The sequence below is a fragment of the Vipera ursinii genome (genome assembly GCF_947247035.1).
Source record: "Vipera ursinii genome assembly, chromosome: 6".
Lineage (NCBI taxonomy): Eukaryota > Metazoa > Chordata > Lepidosauria > Squamata > Viperidae > Vipera > Vipera ursinii.
Genome location: NC_139515.1, coordinates 85,629,036 through 85,646,378, shown reverse-complemented (window position 1 = coordinate 85,646,378; position 17,343 = coordinate 85,629,036). Strand labels below are relative to the sequence as shown.

At 43.8% G+C, this 17,343-nt stretch overlaps 1 long non-coding RNA gene across 1 annotated transcript in view; it reads left to right on the top strand.

Moving 5' to 3' along the window:
- The window catches only part of LOC310642464, a 127,257-nt gene that overhangs the window by 103,605 nt on the left and 6,309 nt on the right, over positions 1 to 17,343 (top strand). The window contains exons 6-7 of the long non-coding RNA XR_014492909.1: positions 13,775 to 13,871; positions 16,774 to 16,825. This is a non-coding gene — a long non-coding RNA (uncharacterized lncRNA). The remainder of the gene's footprint in view (positions 1 to 13,774; positions 13,872 to 16,773; positions 16,826 to 17,343) is intronic.

The following is a 17,343-nucleotide window of genomic DNA, read 5'->3' as shown; positions in this document are numbered from 1 at the left end:
TGAGCAGGTTACATAGCTTGCTTTAAAATACTGGAAAAAGCAAAGAAATGAAGTATCCTTTCCATTTTTGGTTTTGTCTGGGATGCATCCATACAGTATCTCAGATACGTGTTTTTTCATGGTCGGCCTCATATAAAATTTCCATTTTGCTGAGAAATCAGTGCATCTTCTAGACCAGGGATGGGCAACTGGAGCAACTTTATGACTTGTGGACTTCAACTCCCAGAATTCCTCAGCCAGCCATGTGGAGTTGGAAGGTCCACGGGTCATAGAGTTGCCCATCCCTGGTCTAGAAGATGCACTGTTTTCTCAGCAAAATGGAAATTTTATTTTCCTCCATCATTCCGGGCACCTCCTGCCAGCATCAAACTCCCTTCGTCCAGTGCGCTCACACAGGGAGGGTCTTCTCAGGGTGCCGCCGGTAAAAGATTGCCGGCGGATAAGACCCAGGGGGTGCGCCTGCCCTCTGGAACCAGCTGCCCGTGGAGCTTAGGACTGCCCCTGACCTTCGTTCATTCCGCCGGGACCTGAAGACCTGGCTCTTTGAGCTCTCCGGCCCAGGCTGAGAATTTTTAACTGAGGTTTTTAGTTAAGGGATAATTTAATCTTTTTAAATTGTTTTTTAACTTTTGTATTTTGTACTGTTTGATTTTAAATACCCCGCCCTGAGTCCTTCGGGAAAGGACGGTATATAAATTTAATAAAATTAAATTAAATTAATAGTAGCAATAGCCTGATTGTTGTGACTTTTAAATGGTGTGCCCACACAGCGCAGCACTGACCGTCGCTTCCCCGAGGGAAACCAAGGTTAAAATGTGGCTGCAGAAAAAGGGAACATCATTTGCACGCTTAATGGAAACAGGGACCAGCATGGAGACTGAATGATTGTCCCAATGCAGGTGCCTAGTTAATATCCTTCTCTAAGCCAGCAGAGCCAAAGGCTGGGTAGGCCTTGCTGTATCGTCTTCCCTTCTTCGTGCCCTGCTGTGGCACTGCCAGTTAGAACCAGCATTGTTCCCAGGATGGTTGAATTCTTAGATGGCGGTGTGGAATGTACCGCTACGGACTGCAAACAGACACCATTGCTCTTTTTGGGAAAAAGAAAAAAAAGAAAAGAAACGTTTCCCCAAAGGATATTCAAAAAAGAAATTATCCTGCAGGCAGAATAGCACAGTCAACCAGGGTCTGAGTAAAACCTTGCTTCTTGACAAGCTAGTTGTCTGTCTTGTGTAAAACAAATATACACTTATAAATATTTATGTAGAGGTGGGAAGTGCAGGCTGTCAGCTCAGTATTCTACCGTACTATCTGTTGAATCGGTGACAGTCTGCCTGTCTTTTGCATCATTTTCTTGGTTGGTTGGTGGGTGGGTGGGTGGGTTGGAGTTATAGCCCACCTTTTCTCTAGGCAACTCAAATTTACGGAATGCTCCTATCCCCCATCCGTCCCCCAACCCTGTGAGGTAGGTTGGACTGGGAAAGTGCGATTAGCCTGTAGACAGTCAGTGAGCTTCTGTGGCTGAGGCTGACCTCAAATGTGGAGCTTCTCCGTCCCAGTCCATCACCTTAACCACTACACGGGCTAACCATTTCATTTGCACAATGCACTACCTAAAATAGACAAAAAAAGTTGGGTTCATAAATATGCTGAGCGCCCCCTCCAATTAATTTATGACTAGCACAATTTCCACCTCCCCCACAAACACTTTATGTAAGTGTAACCAGAATGGACCACTACTTCTACACTCCTTCCTTCTCATCAGGTGGCCAAAGGATTTGAGTTTCCACTTCAGGATCTGGCCTTCTAAAGAGCAGTCAGGGTTGATCTCCTCTAGGACCGACCGGTTTGATCGCCTTGCAGTCCGAGGGACGCGCAGAAGTCTCCTCCAGCACCAGAGTTCAAAGGCCTCCATTCTTTGGCGCTTGGCCTTTCTTATGGTCCATTTGCTTGGGCTCAAATGCTAACTCTCGATTTACCCCACAGTTCCTGCCCTCTGGTCAGACTCTGTCCACACTTAAAATCCCCCGCTGTTCAATTTGCGCATTAAACCACTCCCGCTTACAGCTTTTGAGTGTCCCCGCATTTCTCTCCCACTCGTAAAGATACCCACTGCAGAGGAGAGATTGCTTTGCTGAAGAGGGACAGTCCACAGCTGAAGTCTATTCCAATATTATTAAGAGCCTTGGTGGCGCAGTGGGCTAATGCCTCCTTAAGTAACACCAGCTGCCTGCAATTAGTGCAGGTTCGAGTCCCACCAGGCTCAAGGTTGACTCAGCCTTCCATCCTTCCGAGGTAGGTAAAATGAGGACCCAGATTGTTGGGGGCAATTAAGCTGACTTTGTAAAAATGCCGCGGGGGGGGGGGGCTGAAAGCCCTAATAAGCAGGCATATACATAGAATGAAGGCTATTGCTAAGCACATTGGTTTGTGCTTAAATTGTAAGCCGCCCTGAGTCTTCAGAGAAGGGCGGGATATAAATGGGATTAAAAAAAAATATTTTATCCCTGCAATCTGCCTAGATTGGGATTTCACAAGAGGGGGCGGGGGCCTTTTTCTCAGTTTTCGGTGGAAAGTAGCTGCCTGTGAATCTGAGGGCATACGTTATCTTTCACCCCATGTCTTAAAAGGTGACAGGAAAAGATTTGTGCGTGAAATGGACTTCCCCAGAAAGGCACCTTCCGATGGTTTACCTCGTGAAATATGCCCAGCTGATTGCTTTGGCAGAATACAGAGTAACAGAGTTGGAAGGGACCTCGGAGGTCTTCTAGTCCTGCTCAAAGTAGGAGGGTTGGACTAGAAGACCTTCAGGATCCCCCTTCCAACTCTATATACCATTTCCAGTCTTAAAAAACTTCCAGTGTTGGAGCACCCACAACTTCTGGAGGCAAGCCGGTCCGCTGATTACCATTGTTCTCGCTGTCAGGAAATTTCTCCTTAGTTCTAGGTCAGTGATGGCGAACCTTTTAGAGACCGAGTGCCCAAACTGCAACCCAAAACACACTTATGTATCGTCGGGTGCCGGGTGGGCGTGGCCCATTGGGTGGGCGTGACCCATTGGGTGGGCGTGGCTGCAGTGGTAACGGCAGACTGGGTGGGACTAAAAAGTTCAATCAATCAATCTCAACTTTGCGAGATCTTTTTTTTTTCCCCTCAAGAAGTTGAAATTGATTGATTGATTGAACCTTTTTATTTTTTTTGCACACGGCGGCGGAGGTCTAAAGCGAAAAGGTTTTATAAAACCCAGCGGAAGGCCTAGGACTGGGACGACGGCGCACGTGCCCACAGAGAGGGCTCTGCATGCCACGGTTTGCCGCCACGGTTCCAGGTTCTCTCCTTGGTTAGTTTCCATCTGTTGCTTCTGGTCCTGCCTTCAGGTGTTTTGGAGAATAGCTTGACTCCCTTTTCTTTGGGGCAGCCCCTGAGATATTGGAACAGTGCTATCAAGTCACTTGTAATCCTTCTTTTCATTAAACTAGACATATCCAATTCCAGCAACCGTTCTTTATATGTTTTAGCCTCCAGTCCCCTGATCATCTTGGTTGCTCTTCTCTGCACTTTTTCTAGAATCTCAACATCTTTTTTTTTTTTACGTTGTGGTAACCAAAACGGGATGCAATATTCCAATTGTGGCCTTACAAAGGCATTATAAAATGGTATTAACACTCCACATAATCTTGATTCTATCACTCTGTTAATGCAGCCTAGAATTGCATTGGCTTTTTCTGGCAGCCGCAGCACATGGCTAGCTCATATTTTAAGTGATTGTCCACCATTCGGTATTCTGTAAAACCTACTACGGAAATAAGTTTTCTGCCACCTTCATCCAGAATGCTTTTCAATTCCTAACTAAATCCTAGATTTACCTAATAGTAATTGATTGGGAGCTGGCCAGAGTTTAATATAAGACGGGTGGCTATTTAAATGCTGTAAGTAAATAAATAAATAATATTGGTCTCATTCAGCTGTTAAATCAACTCTCATTTTAGTGATTTGAGTGATCTCTTGCAAGTATTTTCAGGCTGGTTCAATCAAACATCCACATGGTTTTAAAGTAACACAATATAACTTCATATCAATAGCAAAATCATATCTTAAATAACTTATACCATAATTCAGAAATAAAATCTTTTTATTTCTTTATGCATCCTGCCTGTCATATCCTTCAACTTGCTTAGCTTTCAAGCTTAGGCACAGCTGGCCAACGTTTCTAAATCCCAACAGAGAAAATTATAGAAGGATGAAAGTTATTTTCCAAATGGCTATGGGTGCAACTTTAGCTCACATAGCTCCGATTGGAAATTTAGCTTTCAAAAAAACGGGAGAGGGAACAAAAGGGGGCTGTTAATGCAGATAGTTATGAAGCCATAAATTCTCTTATGAATTTTTTTTTGTACACAATGCTAACAAATTACTTCACGTGTATGACACTGAGTCTTTTTTTTTAAAAAAATATGTCTTCAGAGGGTAGTTAGTTCACCTTATCTTGCTTAATCCAGAGTGGGGCAAGAAAAATTAAAGCAGGAAGATAATTAGAAACAGCAGGTAAGAAAGAGGTTAAAAACCCTCTTTTCCCACCCCAGATGTCCCTGTTTCCTTGAAGTGTCGGTCAACTGATTGCTTTAAATATTGGTTAGAACTGCATACAGTGCATGCTGAGTCTGGTGGCCTTTTTGGAATTTTCAAAATGTTTTCTGGGTACTTTCCAAAATGTCTGTTTATATATCTAATACACCATAATCTTGGGTGGCTTCCAGGAACAGTCATAAAAACACAACAAAATACAATATACCCCCAAACAAGCCCCAGCGTGGCCCCTCTTCTATAAGCCAGGGCTTTTCGACTTTTTCACCCACTGAACCACTTTTAGGATACGGCGGCATCCGAGGACCACCAGTCGCCTAGCAAGGTGTCAAAAACCTGATGACCCCCCCAAAAAAAGAAAAAAGTGATGAACTACAGGTAGTCCTCGACTTACAACAGTTCGCTTAGTGACTGTCTGAAGTGACAATGGCACTGAAAAAAGTGCCCCCCAAGCCACAGCCCAGCAAGACACCTGCCTGCCCACCTGGAGGCGCTCTTCCTCCTGTCCGAGGTTTTCATTGTTGTGAGCATTTCGGTTGAGGATTGGCAGCGGGGATGGGGTGTGGGTGTTTGGTTTTTATTCCCCTCCCCCCATCTGATGGGTCGTTGCAGAGGTTTTGGTCACTTCACAAGACCTTGGGACACTGTGACCGTCATAAATATGAATCAGTTGCCAAGCATCTGAATGTAAATCACAAGACCCTGGAGACGCTGCAAGATTCCAGCTGATCGGCGCTTCTTCTGGGCTCAGCGGAAGCGCCGGGATCAGCGCCGAGCTCCAGCTGGAGCCTGACACTGATCCTGGCGCTTCCGCTGAGCCCCGACAGCCCTGCAGCTCCAGCCGTCTCTCGCTCAGGCTTGTGCGGTGCTGCCACCAGTTCCGCTCATTCCCCTCCCCCGCTCCCACTTTCTTAGGTTGGTCGCGTACCACCTGCCAGGTGCCAATGTACCACAGGTGGTACCCGTGCCACTGGTGGAAAAGCCCTGCTCTAGAGAATCACGTTACTGGCTTCATGATTGAAGCAGGGATTCCTGAAAGCATCGACCCACATCCCCTTTAACCATTGGTATCCATAGAGCACCGGGTATTACCGAATATTATGCTATTCATGAGCAAGTCTTAAAACTTTGCAACGGGAAAATTGCATTGGAAAATTTAATTTAATTTAATTTAATTTAATAATATTTCTATACCGCCCTTCTCCCTGAGGACTCAGGGCGGTTTACAGGGCAAGAGTAAAATACAAAATTACAAATATTAAAAGGAAATTAAATAATTGCCCGATTTTAAAACAATTGATATATTACAATTATAAAACCCCAAAGATAATATTAAGAATACAAAAATAAAAAACCCCACCAATCCCCCATCAGGCTAGGCCGGCTTGTACAAACAGAAACGTCTTGAGATCGCGACGAAAAGACTTGATGCGACAAGATTGCTTGTCGTGAGATCTTCTGCATCCCTGCCACATTGATGGAACTCTTTTGCACAGAATCGCAGCCTCAGCACCATCACCCGGTGTCCTAGGCAGAGCCATTTTTAGATATAAAGCTACAATCTTCCTCGTTGCTGATTGGTATCCTACCTAGTTCTTCAAAATTTCTTCAGCCACAGGTATCCCAGGGGGGCTTTTTCACGAGGTAAGTAGACTTTCTTGTTTTTCTTTGCAGGCGTTTCGCTTCAATGTCTTTGAAGCGAAACGTCTTCAAAAAAAATAAATAAATAAGGAAGTCCAGTTGCCTCGTGAAAAAGCATCTTTGGGATAACTCATGACCTGGATGGCCGAGAATCTCCATTGACCTTCAGCCATAGGCGTATGTACGAATAAATGTTTGAATAAACCCGGAGGTGGTTATGTGGTACCACGGCAACACTTGGAAGTTCTTTCAAATTTCGAGTAGGGAAATATTCAAAAAAATTGGGTGTTAAAATTTTCCAGATATTTCAAGACAGAAATTTTGAGATCAACGCTGCTATTTCTGAATTTTGGCAAGCCTCTTGGGGGGACTTGTGGGCACTCATAAGTAGCATTTACTTTGTCTTCGGAGTCCTTGGACAAACCTTCAGAATGTTCAGATTTTCATATAAAATAGAATACAGGCAGTCCTCTTCTTAGCAACTGCTCCAAGTTACGATGGCACTGGAAAAAGTGAGTTACGACTTATTGGATTCATTGCCAGCTGCTTATACTGTATTACTACAAACTCTTTCCTAACGTTCAGTTGGAATGTGCCTTCTGATGACTTAAATCCATTATAGTGACGCCTGCTGGAATGAATCCAACCTCAGAATAGAATAGAGTTGGAAGGGATCTTAGAGGTCTTCTAGTCCAGTCCCTTGCCCACCTATACCATCTCAGACAGGTGATTGTCTAGTCTCTTCTTAAAAATCTCCAGTGATGGAGCGCCCACGATTTCTGGAGGCAAGGTGTCCCACTGGTTGATTGTCCTCACTGTCAGGAAGTTTCTCCTTAATTCCAGGTTGCTTCTCTCCTTGATCAGTTTCCAACCATTGTTTCTTGTCCTTCCTTCTGGTGCTCTGGTGAACAAGCTGCCCCCCTCTGTTTTGTGGCACCCCCTCAAATACTGGAACACTGCTATCGTGTCTCCCCTATTTCTTCTTTTCATTAGACTAGCCAGACGCAAGTTCTGCATCTGTTCTTTGTTTTGGCTTCCAGGCCTTGGATCATCTTAGTTGCTCTCCTCTGAATTTTTTCCAAACTCTCAACACCTTTTTTGTGATATGGTGACCAAAATTGGTTGCAGTATTCCAGGTGTGGTAAACCTTTGGCACAACCTCCTTGCAAGTGCTGTATCTTTCATCTGGCTTGTCAGTCTTAAGGTGAAACAAGCTTATTTCCTTATTTCTCTCTTACAAATCTCATTGCCTTCCTCTGAACTAGTTGCAGTTTCTCTGAGTCTATTGTGGCACCCATACTCACACAATACTTGGAGGGAGGGAAAGAGGGCGCAAGTTGTAACCAATGGCCATTGACTCTGATGGAGAACTCACATCTGATTTATGTGACCTAAAATTACATTTTTACTACTCAGGCGAGCATTGTTTTTCTAGGAAGGGATACTGTCGATAGGGCATTGAGAATATGATGGTTATCTAACTTAACATGCTAGCATAATTTAATAATAATTTAATATGATGGTTATGCTCCAGCCACTGTTGGAGATCCACCTCTGTTGGAGATCCACCTCTATGGCTTGTGTATGATTCCAGATTGTAAGTCATTTTAGGAACATGAACATAGCCAAACTGAAATAGTTGCAACCAATCAAAGCCTTAATAATTTTTGGACCCTTTAAAACTATTATATCCTCTTGCTGTTTTATTACTGGGTAGGTGAGTAATTGATGTTGTTGTTGTTAGTTGCGAAGTCGTATCCGACCCCTCAAGACCCCATGGACCACGTTCCTCCAGGCCTTCCTGTCCTCTACCATCTTCTGGAGTCCCTTTAAGCTCACGCGTCCTGCTTCAGTGACTCCATCCAGCCACCTCATTCTCTGTCGCCCCCTTCTTCTCTTGCCCTCAACCTTTCCCAGCATTGGGCTCTTCTCCAGTGAATCCTTCCTTCTCATTAGGTGGCCAAAGTATTTGAGTTTTAGCTTCAGGATCTGGCCTTCAGGGTTGATCTCCTCTAGGACTGACCGGTTTGATCTCCTTGCAGTCCAAGGGACTCGCAGGAGTCTTCTCCAGCACCATAGTTCAAAGGCCTCAATTCTTTGGCGCTCGGCCTTTCTTACGGTCCAACTTTCACAGCCGTACATTGCAACTGGCAATTGATAACGATTCTGAAAGGGAGTTGATTTCCTCAAGCCAGAAGCTGGCTTGGCTTTAGAGATTTCTGATGCACGTTGAAAAAGAATGAGAAGAATCTTCCAAGAGTCATTCTGTCAGCAGCTATTAGTTAGGATTGCTCAGTGTAATGAACCATGCTCGCAAGACGGTAGGCTTGCGTTCGAGGTGGCGAACTTTTAGAAGTCCGTCGTTGGACACAGAAGTCCAAACCAAACAGCCTTTGCCTTGCTTCAAAAAGATCCTTTGTTCTTCTTTTCTTTTGCTTCCTGCTTTTTTGTGTTGTTTTTTTTAAAAAGTGTTTTAACAATATGTTCTTTCTCTCTGCTATCTTTACCAAAAGCGGAAGTGAAAGCTGCCTTTGTCTTCTTCAAAGCCGCAGTGGAGACAAAGAGAGGAGGAGGAGCACGTGGAGGAATTTAGAGTTGCCGTACTGCTGCATCACAGTTTAATATGAAGTATTGTATCCAAACGCGGCTTGGGCAGTGGTGGGATTCAAATACCTGAACATCCGGTTCTCTGCGTGGATGCAGGCCTGGGCCTCTGAGGCCTGGAATGGACTACCGGAAGTGACATCCATGTATTTCCTGTGGGCCGTTCTAGGCCTGGGAGGCCTCCTCCAGGCCTCCGAGGCCTAGAATGGACTTCCAGAAGCAGCATGGGTTCAGCCGGTTCTCCAAACTCAACTAAATTTAGCTACCGGTTCTACCGAACCGGTGCGAACCGGCTGAATCCCAGCACTGGGCTTAGGTTAGGATGACTTTTCAGACTGGAAGAAACATATTTTCTCGGTTCGCCATAGGTATAAACTTAATATGACAGGGAGAATTGTTTCAGCGGAGAGATTTCTCTGATGTGCTAGATCAGGGGTCCCCGACCTTTTGGGCACCAGGGACCGGTTCCGTGGAGAGACGTTTTTTCCACAGACCGGAGGGGGCGTGGTTTTGTGTGCTGCCTGCATCTCGCGGATGGGGCTTTGCCTGTTTGTGCGGACCGGTTGCTGGCATGCCGCAGCCCGATACTGGTTCACAGACCGGGGGTTGGGGACCCCTGCACTAGATTCTCATGAGTTAGAACTTTCTCTGGAGAGGAAGGGAGGAAAGGCTACTTAGTAGGAGTCTCCTGCACATTTACATCTACTGTAAATTCAGTTTTGTTTAGGCATTTGAACACCGTTTTGGTTAATAAAATAAAGAACTCTCAAAATGTGTGAAAGTATTTCTTTACTCCAGACATACAGGTAGTCCTCGACTTACATCAATTCACTTAGTAACCTTTCAGAGTTACAACGGCACTGAAAAAAAGGAACCGTTTTTCCACACTTAACGACCTTTGTAACAGCCCCATGATCATGTGACCAAAATTCAGATGCTGGGCAACTGGTTCATACTTACGACGGTTGCTTTGGATCTGCTTTTGCGGCCTTCTATCAAGCAAAGCCAATGGGGGAGCCAGATTCCCTTAAAAACTGTATAACTAACTTAACAACTGCAGTGATCCACTTTAACAAATGTGGCAAGAAAAGTCATAAGATGGGACAAAACTCACTGAACAAATTTCTCCACTAGCGACATAAATTTTGGGCTCCGTTGTGGTCATAAACGGGAAGCGGTGGCTCAGTGGGTTAGGACGCTGAGCTTGTCGATCGGAAGGTCGGCAGTTTGGCGGGTCGAATCCCGAGTCCGCGTAGCAGAGTGAGTGCCTGTTACTCGTCCCAGCTTCTGCCAACCTAGCAGTTCGAAAGCACATAAAAATGCAAGTAGAAAAATAGGGACCACTCCGGTGGGAAGGTAACAGCGTTCCGTGCGCCTTTGGCGTCTAGTCATGCCGGCCACATGACCACGGAGACGTCCTCGGACAAGCGCTGGCTCTTCGGCTTTGAAACGGAGATGAGCACTGGCCCGTAGAGTTGGAAACGACTAGCACGCATGTGCGGGGGAACCTTTACCTTTACCTTTACTGTGGTCATAAGTCGAGGACTCCCTGTTTTCCTTTGCCCCCTTTTTTTTTGCAGGGAGGGAAACCCTGGCTAGATTCTTAACTAGGTGTAGGATACTGTATGGTTTAGCGTTTTGTGAAAAAGCGTTTTGTGGGAACCCAGCCGCTGCCGTAGCATATTATTTTATACCGAACCATCATATTATAGGCATCATACGGTTTGTAGAATGGCTTGTTATGTGAACACACAGCAATGTTATTTAACCAGTTTAAGCTTAAGTACTACATATCGTGTGAATTCAAATTTGAGTCTTCCTAGAGAAAAGGCTGGATCATCTCTGTTTCAAAATATAAACCACGATATCTTACTTTTCAACAGGTTGAATTTATTTTATTTTTTTTGGAGTACTTTAAGACTTCTTTGTTAATTACGTGAAAGCAAAAGGTAGCTCATTTATCGCTTTGCTGCTTCCCCTGAATAACTGGTTGCCTTCTTCTGAGCTTAAGGACTAGAAGCTTCATGTTTCTTTTTAAGAAAGAGCAGCACTTCTCAGACACTCCACCACCACCACGACTTTTTGCGGCTTTTTTGTGCTTCTGTTTGCACATGCCCAAACACAAAGTCCACACACTTGCCCTGAGGAGACCGGCCTCTCTCTGGGAGGTGTGAGCTGCCATGTCTAGCAGATGGGTCCTGTTGTCCTGAATGCTGTTGGCACCAGTTAGACAATCAGTCCAATTAGCGAATGCTTGCCCATGTTCTCTCTCAAGGACATTGCGGTGCACGACTTCCAAGCTTTTCAAAACTCCAGGGCTAATTATGCAGCTCTTAGAAATAACGACGGGTCCCAAAACCTCTGCTGTCAAGCCTTTGCAGCCATTGATCAGAAATACTTTCCTTGGGGGGGCTGGGGGTGTTTTTTTTTTTTTTTTGGTACATCTATAAAGGGTCCGTGGGCTTAGTTCTGCATCAAAGAGCAATGCTGGCCAGGATCAGGGTGCCAGGAAATGCTTTTGCCCAGAAAGACATGGGGAAAGAGAACATTTATTGTTTTTGTGGGGGGTTTCAGCGAATTCGGGTGATTGTAATGGGCCTTTCCGTCGTCGCCCATTGCCAAATTATATTGCGGGTCGTTGGGTTGGAAGCTGGTAGGTCTGTTTGGGAGAAGAGGGTCAGATTCTCGGTGACGGATGCTGCAAGGCATCTGGTGGGCTTGCAGGTCCACTGTGGTTGTGTTCACACGAGAGCTTTCTGCTAGATTTTGAAATTAAACCATATTCTTAGTGCTTGCCGTGCACTGAGCTATAATCTAACCAGTTTGGATTCCTGCAACGTGCTGAGCTACAAAAAAGTGTGTGTGTGTGTGTGTGTGTGTGTGTGTGTGTATGTGTATATATATATTTAAAGTACGCCCATTGTTTGAAAACAATTTTTCTTACTATTTTTTTGTGTACCACTCTTTCTTGGATGATGATGATGATGATGATGATGATGATGATGATGATTCACAAACTTCAGTGCAACATTCTGTACGTTTTGAAGAACGCTTCGATTCAAAAATGCAAAAATAAGATAAGTTCATGTGAAAAATCGCCAGGTTTCTCCTCCATCTCTAGCCGCGCGTGCAAATCTTCTCTGCCTATCGCCTTTTTGCGAGCACTCTTTCATCATTTGCGTTTATTCCTTTGGCATACCATTTCACAGTTTAAACAGCCTACAAACCAAAATTAAAAAAACACTGTTTTGGGAAGGGACTGGGAAATGTTATAGCAAATCTTTGAATTTTGTGTATTTCCATCCCCCCAAAATCATGTATGCCTATCCCTTCTCAATTTGAAATATCTATTAGAGTAGTATATACATTCCACCTTCCCTTAAGTGGTCAGAAGCAGAGAGATACTAACAATATATTATGTCATGCCCCCATGTTTACTGTCTTACATGACTTCCACACGTACCTTTTGGAGAGGGGAGAATTTCTCTATATTTATTTTTTCCCTAAAATTTGTGTCCTTTACTACCATGCAAAGTTAGATCCTTAAACAATAATTTTAATTTTAAAAAGGTGAGAAGGAGGAAGATATGCTATCGCTAACCACAAGTTCAGCACGAGAGAATTCTTCTGGGCAGAAATACCAATTGTGTTTATGTTAATGTATTTTACAGGAGGGAAAAAAATGTTTAAAATATGGTAAAATGGAGAGGCTAAATTTAGAACTAAATTCTAAAATAGAATTCTTTGGATGCAATCGCGGGTACGTGTCTACCCTCCTCAGAGCAGCTTGGAGCAGCAGCTTTGCATTTATGCGTTCTGAGAATTGTCATCTGAAGACAGTAGTAGACGGGGCAAAGCTGGATGGAGATAACTTGAAATTGTATTCTTGTTTCATCATAGCTCTAATCTGGGAAATTGTTTGGACAACGAATGGACTCTTCCATGGTATTTTCATATCCTAAACTAAACTATGCTAAATCTGAAATTGTGAAACTTTTGCCGTTTGCTTAAATTTAGTCCGCAGCCTTTATTAGACTGATGACGTGTATTTGCATTGGGATCTAAAGTTTGATAATAAACGTGCACGGCCGTTAGTGGTGGAAACACATAGTTGTACGCATTCTCCACGCAGCGCCTTTTAACCTATGCATTTTATGCAGACTTGCATAATTTAAGAGCAAAGATGTCAAAGGACTTTGGCACTTGCTTGTAACTAACTCTTTGTAGCAGATGGCCAAGCAGAAGTCCTTACTAGGCACCAAAACCTGAGAATAAATTACCACTGAATTTACCGGAGAAATATAGAAATTTCCATAAGTTTGCACACTGTTTATTTATAGCATGGTCCTTTGCCGTTTAAGGGAAGGAGGAAAAACCTTCAAACGTCCCAGTGGGCAAACTTAAAATATTCTTTTGGTTCCTGGCATTGGTTATATTTGTAGGTTTTTATTTCTTTGGTCTTGATTCCTTCCTTCCTGAACTGATTCTGGATTTTAACTGCTGCACGGTTCTTAGCCTCTCCCGACAAGCTCCTTCAGGTTTGCTCCCTTATTTGAAATGTCTGCATTAGGATTGCTAGCAGAATGCTTACTTCTTTCAGCAGTTTCCTGCCCAAGTCCCAGAACAAATGCATAAAAAAAATAAAATCCAGAAATGCTTTTCCCAGAATTCCGTTCCCTCCCCACTTTTTTTTTAATTTTATTTTATGCCAATTCATCAGAAGGCTTGCAAAAAAAAAAAAAAAAGGGAGGTTAAGGAAAGAGCCGCTAACGTGACTCTGATTCATTAAATGAGATGACGGAAATCAAACCAAATTCCAGAAGTTACTAGCTTTGTACGGTATGTACAGGGCTGTTTTCTGAGAAAGGGCCAAAGGCCTGTTTTCTGTCATTCCTTTGTTCAAACTCCAAAAAGTTTCACAATTTTTCTTTTTCTTTTTTTTAAACAGGGTGACACTCCAAAACAAGTCAACTTCTCTAGAACTTGTCGGGCGGGGGGACGCCCAGTCGTGACTCCCTCTTCCCGTTTCACGATGGGCATTTGGGGTGAGTGAAAGTAAAAAGCCGGACAGAGCATTTGTTGGATCCAGTTCGGTTGTTTTGAGTTGGCCACGTTGCAGGGATTGTTTCAGATTACGACTGGAAGTTGAAATAATTCTGCTGTGGGGAGCTGCATGTCCTCTCTCTACCTGCAGCCCTAATTCAGAACATAGAATAATAGAACATAGAATAACAGTGCTGGATGGGACCTTGGAGGTCTTCCAGTCCAACCTCCTGCTGAAGGAGAAGACCCTATACCAGGGGTAGGCAACCTCGGCTCTTTTATGACTCGTGGACTTCAACTCCCAGAATTCCTGAGTCAGCATAGCTGACTCAGGAATTCTGGGAGTTGAAGTCCACGAGTCATAAAAGAGCCGAGATTGCCTACCCCTGCCCTATACCGTTCCAGGGAAATGGTTGCCCAGTCATTTTTTTTGAAAGTCTCCAGTGATGAAGCCCCCACAACTTCTGGAGGCAAGCTCTTCCATTGGTGGATTGTTCTAACAACCAGGAATTTTCTCCTTAGCTCTAGGTTGCTTCTCTCCTTGGTTAGTTTCATCCATTGTTTCTTGTCCTGCCTTTTGGTGCTTTGGAAAATAGTTGGACACCCCCCCCAATCTTTGTGGGAGTCCCTCAAATATTAGAAGACTTCTATCATGGCTGTCCGAGTCTCTCTCATTAGATGAGACATACCCAATTCCTGCAAGTGTTCCTCATACATTTTATCTTCCAGCCCTCTAATGATCTTCGTTGCTCTTCTCCGCACTCTTTCCAAAGTCTCAACATTTCTCAAGGTTCGCTTTCTACGTGGAATTGTCTTAATCGTAAAAGTCATAAAAAAACAACAACAGATGAATAAAGCATTTTGACCTCACGCCGGCTGGGGAATTCTGGGAGTTGAAGTCCACAAGTCTTAAAAGTGGCCAAGGTTGGACAACCCCTGTGTTAAGACTATATAGGATCATCCTTTGCATGCGTTTTTAAAAATAAAAGGCACTTTAAATGAGAAGGCCATGGGCTTTGCCACTCAAAGGGTGCCAAATGAGAGGATCCATTTGGGATGGTTTTCTGGAATGGAGAGATGAGGAGACTTTGTCGAAATCTCCCCGCTGGTTGTCATCATTTGTCATTCAAAATAACCACCCTTCTCGAACCCAAGTGAGGAAACTTCAACAAACTGAGATCAATGAATAGGCACTCCTTACCCCCCCCCCCCAGTTTCAGAGTGGCTATTCGTTTGCTTTCGGAATAAATTAAGGGCTCGTGAGAGTTAGGTAGAAATTCTTCCCTTCGGTCATTTTGTGAAAAAAGATCCGGGTTCCACCTTTCAATGTATTTTAGCCATTGCTGTCCCAACCATGGTTGAGATTTACCGGGAATACTATTTATTTTATTTATTTATTTATTTATTTTATTTTAATTCCATTTATATCCCGCCCTTCTCTGAAGACTCAGGGCGGCTTACGAGCTTAGCAGTAGCCTTCATTCTATGTATATGCCTGCTTATTAGGGCTTTCACACACACACCAAGCAGCATTATTACAAAGTCAGCTTAATTGCCCCCAACAATCTGGGTCCTCATTTTACCTACCTGGGAAGGATGGAAGGCTGAGTCAACCTTGAGCCTGGTGGGACTCGAACCTGCACTAATTGCAGGCAGCTGGTGTTACTTAAGGAGGCATTAGCCCACTGCTCCACCAAGGCTCAGTATTTATTTATTTATTGAACTTATATACCAGCCAAGGAGACGTGCAAACTGAGAACTGGGTTGCAGAAAGGGTTTTTTTTGGGGGGTGTTGTGTTTCAGTTTAACCCAAGCTTTGAGCCACGATTCCTGTCCCAAGAAAATGGTTCTGCAATCTGCATTTTCCCCTCGCACAGTCGGTTATGGAATTCTAGAGAAGGGAAGGGCAAGGAGGACACAGGGCCCCACCCATTGCTTAGTGCTGCTGCCCAAATCAAGGCTCCTCCAATTTTAACCTTACTTGGTGCTTCTGCTTTAAGATATGCACAGGGAAATGATAACCAAGACAAGCCTGGTTTCAGTGTTTCTCAACCTTGGCATCCTTAGGATTTGTGGGCTTCAGCTCCCAGAATGCTGGCTGAGGAATTCTGGGAGTTGAAGCCCACACCTCTGAAAGTTGCCAAGGTTGAAAAAACATCGCTCTGGGTCGTTGGTTTTTATTGTTAAAACTTCAGAGGTTTCTTGAAGACATGGATGTTCCAACAATCGGGCCTGGACTGACTATAGTTTTAAATTTGGTTTTATTGGGTTAATATTTATTTATTTATTTATTTATTTATTTATTTATTTATTTATTTATTTATTTATTTATTTATTGGACTTATATCCCGCCCTATCTCCCGAGGGACTCAGGGCGGCTAACAACAACAAAAATTAAAGGTCTCTGTACAGTAAATTAAAATTAAAAATTGAAATAAATTAAAGATTAGTGTTAAAATTGTAAACATAATTAAAATCCCTGTCAGTCCAGGTCAGCCAGGTGGAAAAGGAGTGTTTTGAAGCCGCGGCAAAAGGACTGGAGATCTTGGGCCATCCGAAGCTCAGGGGGGAGCTTTATTGTTTATTTATTGTTTAATTCTTTTTTAATTTTTTTTTTAACTTTTTATTGTCGTGAGCCGCCCTGAGTCCTTAGGGAGAAGGGCGGCATATCAATTTAATCAATTTCAATTCAAATTCAATTCAATTCTAACACGCCAAAAGGAATGTTTCTTTGGGGGAACAACCAGTGTTGGGGGCGAGAGAAAGCTTTAATTCTCTCTTTTTTCAAAGTCCCCACATTTTCTTTGCTCTTAAGTTGTGGAATGACAAGCAATGATTGCGGAGGATTTTTATTTTTTTTGCTGGCGTATTTTGAATAATAACAAAGCAGCTTTTTAATTTCAGGTGTATCTCTCCTCAGCAGGATGGCTTGAACCAAAAGGTGATTGTTACAAAGGTGAGGTGGGGTTTTGGTTTCCAATATATGAGCCTTTTCCCCCCTCTAATATTAATAAATAATAACTTAAGGGGCCAAACGTATTCAACCCACCCTCCTCCTCTTTTCCCCACAACAACCCTGTGAGGTGAGTTGGGCTCAGAGAGAGGGACTGGCCCAAAGTCACCTGGGCAGCTTTCATGACTAAGGTGGGACTAGAACCTACAATCTCCCAGTTTCCAACCCTTCACCACTAGACCAAACTGTCTCGCCCCCAGATGACATATGGAGGCCACCCAACAGTCCCAGAACCCCCAGGGGGTTTGGGGATTTGAAAAGAAGAAGGCAGTGGCAATCCTCTTCTCTGCGGTTGCTAGTGAAAAGATTCTTTTTTGCACAGTATGCTGAAGCACAAAGTCAAAATTCAATCAAGCTCCATGCCTTGTGCAGATCACATCCTGCGGATCTTCCGTGGCCCAGTTAGGTATCGTGTGGACCGAACGGCTGAGAAAGGTGAATCCAGAGGCCAAGAAGACACA